The sequence below is a fragment of the Elgaria multicarinata genome, chromosome 10 (assembly GCF_023053635.1).
Source record: "Elgaria multicarinata webbii isolate HBS135686 ecotype San Diego chromosome 10, rElgMul1.1.pri, whole genome shotgun sequence".
In the NCBI taxonomy this organism is placed as follows: domain Eukaryota; kingdom Metazoa; phylum Chordata; class Lepidosauria; order Squamata; family Anguidae; genus Elgaria; species Elgaria multicarinata.
The window spans coordinates 22,876,953-22,890,338 of record NC_086180.1 but is presented as its reverse complement, the minus strand read 5'-3'; the positions used below and the strand labels follow the sequence as shown (position 1 = coordinate 22,890,338).

At 42.2% G+C, this 13,386-nt stretch overlaps 1 protein-coding gene across 1 annotated transcript in view; it reads right to left on the bottom strand.

Annotated features, from left to right (window-relative positions):
- PDLIM5 (PDZ and LIM domain 5) overlaps window positions 1-13,386 on the bottom strand; it is a 148,198-nt gene that overhangs the window by 14,316 nt on the left and 120,496 nt on the right. The window lies entirely within an intron of this gene.

Below are 13,386 nucleotides of genomic sequence, written 5' to 3'. Positions count from 1 at the left end.
ACAACAACTGATTAGTTTTTAGCCAAACAACTGGAGACTGAAATGGATGTGTACTGATACATTTATCTCCATCATTATAACTGCAGAGTAGATTATTCCAATTCATAGTATAGAGGCTTACTGGTTTCTTTGTGACAATATAACACCACAGGCTGAAAGCCCATATCCTTATGTGGGAGAAAGCTTAATTAAACTCAATGAGATTTTATTTATTTATTTATTACACTTATATACCGCTCCCATAGCCAGGGCTCTCTGGGCGGTTTACTTCTGAGTAGACATGTATAGGAGTGCACTGCTAAATGATCATATCCAAACTGGTATGAATATAATTACTTAATTTTCAGTTTACAGGTTTAAGAAAATTAAGTCTACCATACTTTTTTGGTTACAAATCAAATTATTTGATTCAAAGAACCAGGAGATGACAGAACCTGAAATATATCATGATCATAATACAGTAAAAAGCACAATCCTACAAAGAATATTCAATTTAAAATATGTTGGCACAATCCATCCCTTTCAATTGCAGATTTGTTACTGACTTCAATGAGATATGGATGGATAGTTATTGCTGCTATATGTCTAATATTAGAAACTGCAAGCTAGTTTTAGATTACTTATAATCTTGCTGTTGGCCAATATACATCTCTAAAAACAGACCTCTGGACAGTCTGTGAGCAACTGTACTCATATATCACTTGAATGTTAGCACAGCATGACTCAGTAGCAAAACCCTCACAAAAAATAAATAAATAAAACTTTAAGCAAATAAATGAGAAGTGAATGATATGCTACCTTCTGACACATTGCAAAGGCAGTACAGACAGAAACCCATGAACTATAAAAGACAAAAGCTTTCATGAAGCCCATCAAGGAGTGCTAGGATATTTCTGGCACTACAGTAAAAAAATAAATATGCAGGTTTCCTTCCTTTTGTTAGCCTTTGCCAATAAGAAAACCTTGTAAAATAGGTATTCCCCTCCCCAATTTGAGAATGGTGTCCTGAGGTGCACTGTGCAATAATGCACATTCATAATGAACTCAGAGCCCCAGTGCCAACAGAAGTGAAGCCAAAACAGAACCACTGAGAAACAAGAGGGGGCATTAGCATGCTTGGGGGAACCCCAAGGTTAAAAGAAGTCCAAAAATCAAAACTACAACAGGGGAAAATCCCACATAAAACAGCCCAATGAGCATAGAGCAGGAGCTATAGAAAATTGTCAGCTGGAAAAGAAAAACAGAAACCCAAGCTAGGAAAGAGAAAATGAATTGAGTCCCTTACAGGTTACAGTATCCCAGAGAAAGGCATGTCTGGCTGACTAGAACCCCGAAGGAGCCCTCCTGCTAGGAGTTGAGGATATATTGGAACACTCAGCTGCATTGCAAAATTCTCTTAGTAAAAACGACTGGCACAATTAACGTAAGAACTGCCATGCCAAAAGACCTATGTGGAACAAAAAGCCTATAGAATCGAAAAAGCCAACCGGATACCTATGGGAAGCCTATAAGCTGGGGTGACCATATGAAAAGGAGGACAGGGCTCCTGTATCTTTAACAGTTGCATAGAAAAGGGAATTTCAGCAGGTGTCATTTGTATATATGGGGAACCTGGTGAAATTCCCTCTTCATCACAATAGTTAAAGTGCAGGAGCTATACTAGAGTGACCAGATTTAAAAGAGGGCAGGGCACCTGCAGCTTTAACTGTTGTGATGAAGAGGGAATTTCACCAGGTTCCCCATATATACAAATGACACCTGCTGAAATTCCCTTTTCAATACAACTGTTAAAGATACAGGAGCCCTGTCCTCCTTTTCATATGGTCACCCTACATAAGCAGGGCATGAGCAATAACAGCCTCCTGCCTGTGTCCCCTAGCAACCGGTATTGGCATACTGACTCTGATACAGGAGATAATAGATAGCCATCCTGACTAGTAGTTTTCTATAGCTTTATCCTCCATGATGGCATTATGCCATACTAGGAAAAATGTGCCTTTTGCAAGTAAAGGTAATATAATGGGTCTGTTTGCATGACATGCTACAGCCCACCCTAGGTATGTAGTGCACCACCAGATGATCAGGCAACCCACCCACCATAGGTGGGTGGGTTGCCCCCTCGTCCCTCCTCCTTCCCCCTTCAGTCCTCTGCTGTGCATCCCAGGGGACCTGGCAGGAGACCCGTCTTGTCTGCCACTAAGTACCCCTTCCCAGCTTCAATCACAATCATGATAGGAGTTGGGTGCCCCCTTTTTTATCTCCCTGGCATGCTTTTTTGCGCAAAAAATGGGCTGGCAAAACAAAATAAAATAAAAAGTGCCCCTCTTGAAAAGCAGATGGAGGAATCCCCCCCCACACACCATGGGACACTGGGGGCACTTTTTAAAATTTTCCCCATCCCCAATTTTTGGCTGCATAAAATTTTCTCAACCCCCTTTTGTGCAAAGGGGGACTGGGGGAATTTTAACAAAGGGCTCCGACTGCAATGGAGATTGCGATTGGAACCAGGAAGGGGGAATTGGTGGGGGCGAAGGCATTGCCCATGACAGCCCCTCTATGGTGCCATTTTGGCATCACTGGAAGGGCTGTCACAGGTAAGGGGAAAGGGCACAGGCAGCAGTTCAGGAAGGAGCACCAGGAGTTTCTGTGGCGTCTTGCTATCTGATGCTATCTGACGACACGCCAACCCATCGTGGCTAAAACAACCCATTCTGCAGATCGTTTGGAAAAAGCAACCCAACCTGAGAAGAATGGTCCAGGTTCATATGACATGTTAACAAACAATGGTTTGTTCAGGAAAACAAACCATCATTGATTGGCGTGTCTTGTGAACCCAGTCACTGACTCCATATTTTAGAAATCTCATGAGGTGCACATGTATTCCTTGTAACCACCCAAGTCAGTAAAAAAAGCACAAACTTCAAAGGGAAATGTAAAGAATAGGTAATACGGGAGGAGGGGTCAACAAGGTCTGGGAAGATGAAGTGTTGATGTATAAATTCCACATATAAGATGACTGCAAAAGTAACAGAAGGAAGACACATTTCAAGTAAAGGCCATAGCTCAGTGGTAGCGTACATGCCTGGCATGCAAAATATTGCAGGTTCAGTCCCTGGTATCATCAAGTAGGTCTAGGAAAGACTCCTGTCAGAAACCCTAGCGAGTCACAGCCAATCAGAGAGTAGACAGAGAACTAGATGGACCAATGGCATGAGGCATAAGACTTGGCATGAAGCAGCTTCCAATACTTTTAGAGTCCATTACCCATGCCAAGTCTCATTTGCTTTTCAACATGATTGGGCAAGTAGGATTAAAGCATGACCACTTCTGAATAGGAAGCCAGCACAGTTAAAGGGCCTTTGGACACCTAGCACCTAAACCAGTCTTCACCCATTCTGATAATACTTATTTTGCATTTCTTTCTATAGAAGGAATACAACAGCTTCTTTTTCCTGTCATAGTAGCCTGCATGTTTTTATTCTGTCTGCAGTTCAAATTCATTAAAGTGTATTTATCCTTATCTACTTCTGTCTCGCTCATTCCATTGAAAGGCTGATTTAGTCGCACACATTTTCTGTCTAATTAAATCGCAAGTTTGACAAAGTAATGGAAGGTAAGTCAATTTAGTGATAAAGTTGACACCTTTTTGAAACATTTCCACTCCCTAAGGCAACAGGAAGCATATGAAGATCCCGTCCCTCCTCCCTGCCCCACAATCCAAGTATGACACTAGCTAGAGATATTTATGACTCACAACAGAACTCCCCCCAACCAGATTACAATAAGGGGTATTGGGGTGTATGTGTGTGTACGCAGAAGTGACCCAAAAATCTTAAATTCTTCATCATCAGGAAATATAGCACTGTTTACAAGCTGCTATCTCAGATCTCCAAAGCACTTTACCATGACCGAGTGATTACTCTATGGCAATTTATTTTGCATTATAAATGTGGCTCAAGTCTGCAAATAATTCCAGATAACAGAAGTGGGGGAGAGAGAAGTTTTGTCAGAGAAAAGGGTTGTGTGTGTTGCTGGCACTTTTGACAAATTACACTTTTGAGCCTACCTCTCAGAGTGTACAGCTTAGTTTTCAGATATCAGCTAATAGGAAAATTGTTAGATGTTATTTGAAGAGTGCTAAAGCAAATGTGTTTGTGTAGATTTGATCTACTTTTAACAGTCCTAATACTGGTTCAAATGTGTTTGCTAGCTATTTTACTGTGTTTCAAAAGTACCATTTCCAAATTTGTACTTGTCCTTAAGTATGTGTTCTTTTTTTTAAAAAAAGTGAAGAACTTATCACTTGGGTGATGTTTAATTTCTAGATAAACCTGCGAGGGCTCATATATTCCAGGTAAAACCCTTCAATGAAAAGACAGATTAAGGGATTGAGCTGCAGCACAAATTAAACTGTGCCTGGCTCAATATTTCTCCAAACTTGATTGATCCCTTGGCCCAACATGTTTAAAAGATGCACCTGAAATTAAAATGCATGAACTTCATTATGCAAATGGAAGTCTTTGGCTCCTGGGTCATTGCAAAAGACTGTAATCCCATGCAGAGAGTGATTTTCTTTTAATGTTTTTTTTTATCACTCAGCTCTATTGATTAAATACCTTTTCTTGTATTTCGGTTGTTTTAATATTCTTGTCAATGGTTGTGTTAACCCACAAGTGTCTTGAGTGTCACTCACCCCACGTCTACAGCCTAAACTCCATGTTATTGTGTAGGGAAAAGTAAAGGAAGGAAGATGGGACTCTTAAGGAGGCAAAAGATCCTGAAGGAGTTGCTCAGGATTTTCAGGTCATAGAAGGAACCCTGACAGTGGTAATTTCTATACACACACACACACCGTTTCCCAGGAAATATTCCTATTTTCTATGCCACTATTCTGAGCATGAAAATAGAAACATGGGAAGATTCAGGGCAGCATAAATTTTATTAACAGCACATCCTAATACTGTCCACAAATAATGAACTGAAATACAAGTGAAGTATTGCTACAAGGGAGTAAAACCTGCTGCATGAGCCAAACTTACTCCGACAGACATTCTCTTGACCATAGCAACAATACAGACAGAACAATTTAACACTCACTTAAACACAAGATCAGGCTTCATGTAATTTCTATAAATAACAAAGTTACTTCCAAAGCACGTAAGTGACAAAATTTCATTTTGAAGGGCTGTAATCAAGTGATTTGTATAATGCTGTACAACAAATGGAGAATATGAAGGTTCTCCAGCATAATTATATAATCACAATTCCTCCAGCTCTTTATTTCCAGCCCATGTGGATGCTGGAGGAATTTACCAGCCTATAATGCCTAAATAAAAAATAATTAAACTAAATGTATGAGATGGTTTAGTCCTTTAAGATCCCCTAAAAAGCATGGGCTTAGGCAAGGAACAGACAGAGGGCAAAGCCTTCAACAGCCTCATTTTTTAGTTTGCTGAATGTGTGGAATACAATTAAAGCTTTAAATCCTCCCATGATGAAAGACAGAACAGGAAGGATTATACTGTTATCATTTCTTAAAATGACTGGGAAAGCTAGAATGTGCACCATGAAAAATCAGAACAGGTGCATTAGAGGCCCGGTTACAACTTCAGAGGGTTAGTTTCCTGCTGTAGTAGCCAGCCTTTCATCTCTAAAGAGCTCAGATTAAATGGGCTGTGAAGTTTCTTAATTAAAATGAACATTCTGGGTTGGCTTAGGTCAGGTCATCTTTTCACTACAATAAATACCATGAGCCACTCAAAAGTTGGCATCATTGGATTGTTTGTGTTTGCCCTTCTACCTCCCCAGCACTGCCCAAATGGCAAAAGTAGATGTGAAAATAGGGTTGAAATTGGCAAGATGGAGTCCCATCCTATTCAGTTTACAACCACATATTGGTCCTAGTTAGGTTTGGCTTGCACCACATGGCATTACTTGATGCACACATATATCTGTGACTTGTAGAGGCAATGGAGTAGACAGTGTTTTGAAGAAGTGAAGTTAAAAGAGAGCATTACCAGATTGCATCCAAGCTCAACACAAACTAATTCATTTGTGGCATGGTATTCACAGTGGAGTTGTTCAAAGTGTTTGTGAGCAAGTGTAACGTCTGCTATATGCTTCTAACATTGCCATGGAAAAGGGCTAAAACTCAGTGGCAGAGCTCATGCTTTCTATTAGGAAGGACCTAGGTTCCATCCCCAGTTAAAAAAAGAACAGGGTAACAGCTGGTAGACCTCTGCTTGAAACTAGGGATAGGGGACAAATTAATTTGGTTCACATTCCAAAATAAACCAACCTAATTGGTTTACACTGCCATAACTAATATGTGAACCAGAATGCAATTAACCTTCAGTTTTTCTGTCATGCACTTCTCTGATTAAAATATGCCTACAAAAATGCATACATTGGTAGAAATGCATAGAAAATGTTTATCGATTATCATGTGGTTGAAATGTCGAACTGATGAGGAAATGGGACAGAACCAACTTGGGCTTCAAGAAGTTTCCAAATGGTCAAAACTAAAACAAATCAATCAATTCCTACTTGGAACTTTAGAGAGCCACTGCCACTTGGCCAAATGGACATGTGTTGTGATAAGCAGCAACTTCCTATGACCCCTTGGTTTCTAAAGTACTTCACCATCTCCAATACCATTTGGCACCCCCAGTAACCTTTCAAGGTGGAAACATCTGAAACAAAGTAAAGAGCAAAAACTAACCAACATTCTGAAGCAGGGATTCTGAAACTTTCTACCCACAGTACCCCTTTGAGAAAGAGCGGAAAATGACCGAGGCAGTCGCAAAATGGAAGTGCAGAGACAAAGCCAGTCACAGCAGATGGAGTCAGGGTTTGGCATGACCAGTTACTGATATAATTTTCTATTGATAGGTAATCCCTTGTTAGAAATTGCTAAATTATTTGCTATAGCAATTTCCTTGTGGCAGGGAATTCCATAGCTCAGTTTCTCTCTTCTGGAATCCAATGGAGACTTTTTCTTTTCTTTTCTAATCCCCCTCCCCCATGGGGTGTGTGTGGAATTTTGGGATGAATCTCCATTCTCCCAATCCGAATTAGGGCCATGTGCTCTTACACTTACACAAATTAATGTAATGTTTAGTCTGGCCCTTAGAATGGGGAGAATACCGCACAAAAGCCGGGAAAGCATTGGTGATTGGTGTTGAGTGAAAGGAGGTGGGGCTACAGGAAAAGCTTTGACCATCCTGCCATCCAGAAGGCTGGACTGGAATCCCAGGAGGGCCAGACATGACTCCTAGGCCTGAGGTTCTGCAGCCTTTCCTTATGGGAAGGTGTGCATACTAAAACAAACAAACAAACAAACCCTGAATAAACTACTGGTCATTTGATAAAGGGTTTTAGCTTGAGAAGATACTCATTAAGCAGAGAGCTGAATGGCAGAAAATGCTGCAATCTCTTCTGTAGAGTTTACAGACCTTTGAGGAAGGGAGGGGGGTTGGGAAATGTATACGACCGGGTTAGGAAGGAGAGCTTAGGAACTGGGAAAAATTGGAACCTTATAATTTTATGTTCATCTAACAACTCCCCCACCTGTATCTCCTTTTTCATCACCCTTTATACCCTTCTCTCCATTCTCTCTGTTCCACCCAAGTTCATTTGCTATTGGACCCCATTTGTCTCTTTCACCTGCACCTTTTCAAAGCACTGTAGCAACACCTGAGCTGATTTTGAACCGCCTGCACCTCGTCTAATCATAGCAACCCATGCAAAGTCGGTGTCAAATGCTACTGTTTTGATCTGATAGCACCCCCTTTGCAGAGGTATACATTACAGTGAAGAATCATTCCCATTAACTAATCAGTCCTTAACAGCTTTTTGCTATTACCCCTTGCCATGAGATGAGCTGGGGTATCTTGTTGTTTTTAAGATGGCTGTCCAAATTCTGGATTAATTACGTATGTTTCCATCATTAACCTCTCACGTATCTCTACCGCAGCACTGCAGTTGCTTTCTAGAAATCTTATTTTACCTATGTATTTTATTTTAAAATGTTATATGATGGCCTGACCTGTACCATCTGAGTGATGCTCTTTCTTGCCAGCTGCCCACAGCAGCAGGTGGGAGATAGCCTGACATACATCGTGGAGGGTCCAATGAACATGTCAGCCCCTTTAAAGAGCTAACAAGTGAGGCAGCAAGCTACATATCCATTCCTGAGGCAATGGGATGTGGGCCTGCCTAGCTACAGCACAAGGGGAGAGTCTACTGCTGTGGGACTGTACTGATTGCAGGATAGATTTCAAAAGGGGATCAGAGGCCATGGGGAGCCAGTGTTGGATAGGAGAAGGAAGAAGTCATGGGTGGATATTAATACCCCTTCTCTGTATTCGAAGCAGATGGGAGGAGATGGAGGATTGTGGAGGTGAACAGCACAAGAGTTCCAAGACACTAGATGTATTTTATTGTAGATTGTATTAACACCTAAGTTTAATCAGCTTCCAACATGCCTTTCTGTTGGTAAGAGAGTTACATATTTTAACTTATTTTAATTTATAATTGCATACGGCTAAAAAATATAAATGTATTCTCTTTCCACAGTGATTTCCAAAGTTTAACATTTCACATCACAAGTAAATAGCCCAGCTTAAACAGTTGACATTTATGAATAGCCTCTGCAGTGGTTTCACAATAGACTTTGCTTGGCTGCAGTGGAATTCACATTAGTTAACTTGCAAGAGCTTGTGGTATGCCGCCTCGTGACAGAAAAACAATTTAGAATTATTAATACCAGACAGTCCATTTGTCAGAATCAAACTGCTCTGAGGTTGCTACTGAACTCTCAAGTCTACACAATGCTTGCAGGCGACTAAAGATTCAGGCATTTATTTAAGTTTGTATCCCGCTCAGTTTCAAACCATTGCAGATAACATGTAAAAACTAAGTCAGTTAATTCTATGCTGGTTTAATCCCCAGGAATCAGCATGCAAAACACAAGGTCTGTTCACACTATGTTAGTTCATTGCAGGCTGTAGAGTCACACTGTTTCCACTTCTTCTGCTATGCATTTGGTCACAGGACATGGTCTGAAGGCACACGAAGCAGCAGCTTTGCTGAAGTTCAGCAGGTCTGGATCTGGACAGTGCCTGGATGTGAGACCTGCCTTGAGTCTCAACATGCAAGGGACACAAATACACATTTAACTAAAGCCCTATGCAAGCATTCGTCTGACTAAACTCGGAATTGGATGTGTGAGAGCATACATGCTCCACGCACCTAGAATTCTTTGCGTGTTGAGTGTGAAAGCCTGCAATGAGGCTTGGAAGTGCATTTGACTGAATGTGCTTAGACAGCTCCTGCAATCAGAAACCTTGATAAAGCGGTGTTCGCAAACATGGGACCTCTGAAAGTGTGTTCAGCTAAACGTGCTTACAAGCCCCTTTGCAGACCTTTGCGCTCAAATCTCTGAGCTTGCCAGTCATGCGGGACACATGGGCACATGTCCCGTCCCCAGTTTAGCCCTACACATGATGTAGGTGAACACCTGCATAGGGCTTAAGTGAGATGTATATACATAATAGATTCCTACATGAATGTTCTCAACACATGATTCTTAACATTCAAAATGGATGGGATCTCCATAAAAGAACCTCTCTCCATTTGCTGCAATTTCTAACAGTTGTGCTAAGTGGAGAAATATGGTCTACTTTTTGTGAAATGGTTTGAAACTTTGCCCACCTATTGACCAAAACGTGTTGTTAATTGAAATGTGTAATGGACAATTCCACTTGAAAGCTATTGCACAGAGCTGAAGCAGACACTACTTTTTTCATTTTTACTCTAGAGTAGGTGCAAGGGCCCAATCCAGATTGGGACCCCAGCATGGGGGATATGAAGTGCAGCAAAGGGCAACTAAAATTATCAAGGGGCTAGAGAATCTCCCCTAGGAGGGAAGGTTACAACAGCTGAAATTGTTTAAGGGGAGACATGATAAATGTGTACAAAATTATGCATGGTATGGAGAATGTGGATAGGGAGACATTTTTCTCCATCTCCCATAATACTAGAACCTGGGGTCATCCCATGAAGCTGACTGGTGGGAGATTCAGGACAGGCAAAAGGAAGTTCTTCTTTACAGAGTGCATAATTAAACTATGGCTTTAAAAAGCAGGTTGGATAAATTCCTGGAGGAGAAGGGTAAATGCAGGTTGCTTACCTGTAACCATAGTTCTTCGAGTGGTCATCTGTGCAGTCACACAACAGTGGGGGCTCTGCGCCTGCGCGGAGTCTCGTTCAGAAAAACTTCTATAGCTGAGGCGTTTTTGGCGGGAACCCCTCCCCCACGCTGTGCATGCGCAAAGAGGGAGTTCCCGCCCATTACCTCAGTTCCTGGAGACCGACATTGTGGCCTCGGAACCGAGAGAATTCTCGGTATCAATGGAGACATCGACACTGAGAGAATGTTTTCATGAGACTATTACCCTATCCATATACGGACATCTATTCCAATGAGGATGTCATTAAAGAGCAAATAAAAACATTTAGTTATAGATCTCATCGACACCGAAGAGGGGATGGTTGGGTGGGTTGTGTGACTGCACAGATGACCACTCAAAGAACTACGGTTACAGGTAAGCAACCTGCATTTCTTCTTCGTGGTCTCTGTGCATCACACAACAGTGGGAGATTAGCAAGCTGACTTACCAGAGGTGGATCGGTGTCCTATGTCAATATAGATGATAGAACAGCTCTTCCGAAAGAGCAGTCAGCTCTGGCTCTTGTATCCAAGCAGTAGTGCTTCACAAAAGTAGATGGCTTCGACCAAGTTGCCGCCCGACAAAGATCTGGAATAGGGACACCCTTTCCGAATGCTGTCGACGTTGCCATCGCTCTGGTGGAATGCGCCTGTATCGGTGTGTCCAGAGAGAGACCCGCTAGTTGATATGCCAGCGTGATGGTGTCGACTATCCAAGCTGAAAGTCTCTGTGATGAAATAGGCATGCCCTTGTGTTGTCCAGAGTAAGAGACAAATAAACGAGGTGATTTGCGAAAAGATTCTGTTCGTTGTTTATAAAAAGCTAAAGCTCTTCGGACATCCAATGTGTGAAGGGTAATTTCCAATTTTGAAGACGAGGAAGGAAAAAATGCAGGCAGGACAATGTCCTGATTTAGGTGGAACTCCGAAACTACCTTGGGGAGAAAAGTCACATCCGGACGTAACACAGCCTTATCTCTGTGAAAAGTTAGTTAAGGGGGATCGACCCAGAGAGCTGCAAGCTCACTAGCCCTTCGGGCGGTGGTGATGGCTATTAAAAACACTGTTTTAAAGGAAAGTAGTCGGAGGTCCGTCGTGGCTAGTGGTTCAAAGGGTTTTGAAGTTAAGGATTTCAATACCACTGAGATACTCCATGTCGGCATGCATGAGCGGATTGGAGGTGCTAGGTTATTAAGCCCTTTTAAAAAACGTTTGGAAAGGGGATGTGAAAATACAGTGGAATTGTTGATATTAGAACGAACCGATGGTATAGCTGACAAATAGACACGTATTGAGGATGTAGATAAGCCTCTTTCAGACGTTAGCAGAAACATTAAAATTTGTTGTATAGTGGAAGAAAAAGGATCAAAATTGTTGTCCTTGGCAAATGCCGTAAAGGAAGCCCACTTGCGGTTATACAATGTTCGAGTCGATGGCTTTCTAGCTGCATCGAGAATGACTTGTAGCCGGGTGGAAGTTTGATCTGAGGGGACAGTTGTATCCTCCAAGCTGTTAACCGCAGCGTTTGTAAGTCGGGATGTCTGATTTTGCCGTGCTGTTGCGTCAGCAATGTTGGCAGTAGCGGGAGCCGCAGGTATCGAGTTCTCGACAGCCGTAGAAGTGTGGAGAACCACGTTTGTCTCCGCCACCAAGGGGTGATCAAGATGCAGTTGGTCCTGTCGGCAAGAATTTTGGCGATTACCCTGGCTATGATGGGAAAAGGGGGAAATGCATAGAAAAGAGCGTTTGTCCATTGAAGTGCAAAGGCATCGCCCTGTGAGTGTTTGCCTACACCTGCACGATTGCAAAAAAGTGGAACAATCTTGTTTGCTTCTGTGGCAAATAAGTCTATGTCCGGGGTATCCCATGCATCGAATATTGTCCTGACAACTGTTATGTGTAGTTGCCATTCGTGTGCAAGATGGTGAGAACGGCGTAGGAAATCTGCTAATTTGTTTTCGGTGCCGGCAATATGGATGGCAGTAATCGTGATGTTTCTTAGGATGCACCAATTGAAGATGTTGAGTGTCAATTTTAGAAGCTGTTCTGATCTGGTACCACCTTGTTTGTTTAGATATGCGACCACTGTTGTATTGTCTGAGGTTATCTGGGTGAAGTGACCGGTAATTTCCGACTCGAAAGATCTGAGCGCTCGTTGAACCGCTCGAAGTTCTAAGAGATTTATGTGGTGTTTGGTCTCTTTCTTGGACCATCGACCCTGAACAGTTAGTGTGTCTAAATGTGCTCCCCAATCCTTCATTGACGCATCTGTGGTCAGTATCTTGGTTGGTTGTTTTTGAGTGAAAGGAATTCCTTGCGTCAGGTTTTGTATTACTGTCCACCATATAAGAGAGTCTTTGATATCGATAGGTGGGTAGAGTCGAAGATTCTTTGGGTCCCTTTGGGGGTTGAAGTGCCGTATGAACCACGACTGGAGCGGTCGCATTTTGAGGTGGGCATATTGAACTTCTGCTGTAGTCGAGGCCATAAGGCCTAACAGTTGTTGTGCTGCGAATGTCGATGTGTGAGGTTTGTGTCGAAACTTCTGTGCAAGGTAGATTATGCGTAGGCATCGACTGGTTGGCAGGAAAGCTCGAGCAGATATGGAATTGAGGGTTCCCCCGATAAACTGGATGACCTGTGAAGGTTGTAATTGGGATTTTTCATAGTTGATATAGAGTCCTAATTTGTGTAGCAAAGAGCAAGTAATTTGTACCGAATTTTGAAGTTGCTGCTTTGTCAGTGCTATGAGAAGCCAATCATCAAGATAGGGGTAGACTTCTACACCCATTAAGCGAAGGTGAGCACATACCACGGACATGCACTTAGAAAAAACTCTCAGGGCAGTGGAAAGGCCAAAAGGAAGAGTTTTATATTGATAGATGTTGTGCCCAACTATAAATCGCAGATATCTGCGGTATGTGCTCTCCACCGCGATGTGGAAATACGCATCGCGAAGATCGATCGACGCAAACCACTGTCCCCTGGATAATAATGGGATAATAGGAGGCAATGATACCATTCTAAATTTTTTGGTTTTAATATGTGTATTTAACAATCTTAGATCTAAAATTGGGTGAAGCCCTCCGTCTTTCTTCGGTACGGTAAAGTAACTTGAGTAGAAACCTCTCAAGAGACGACTCCAGGGCACACTT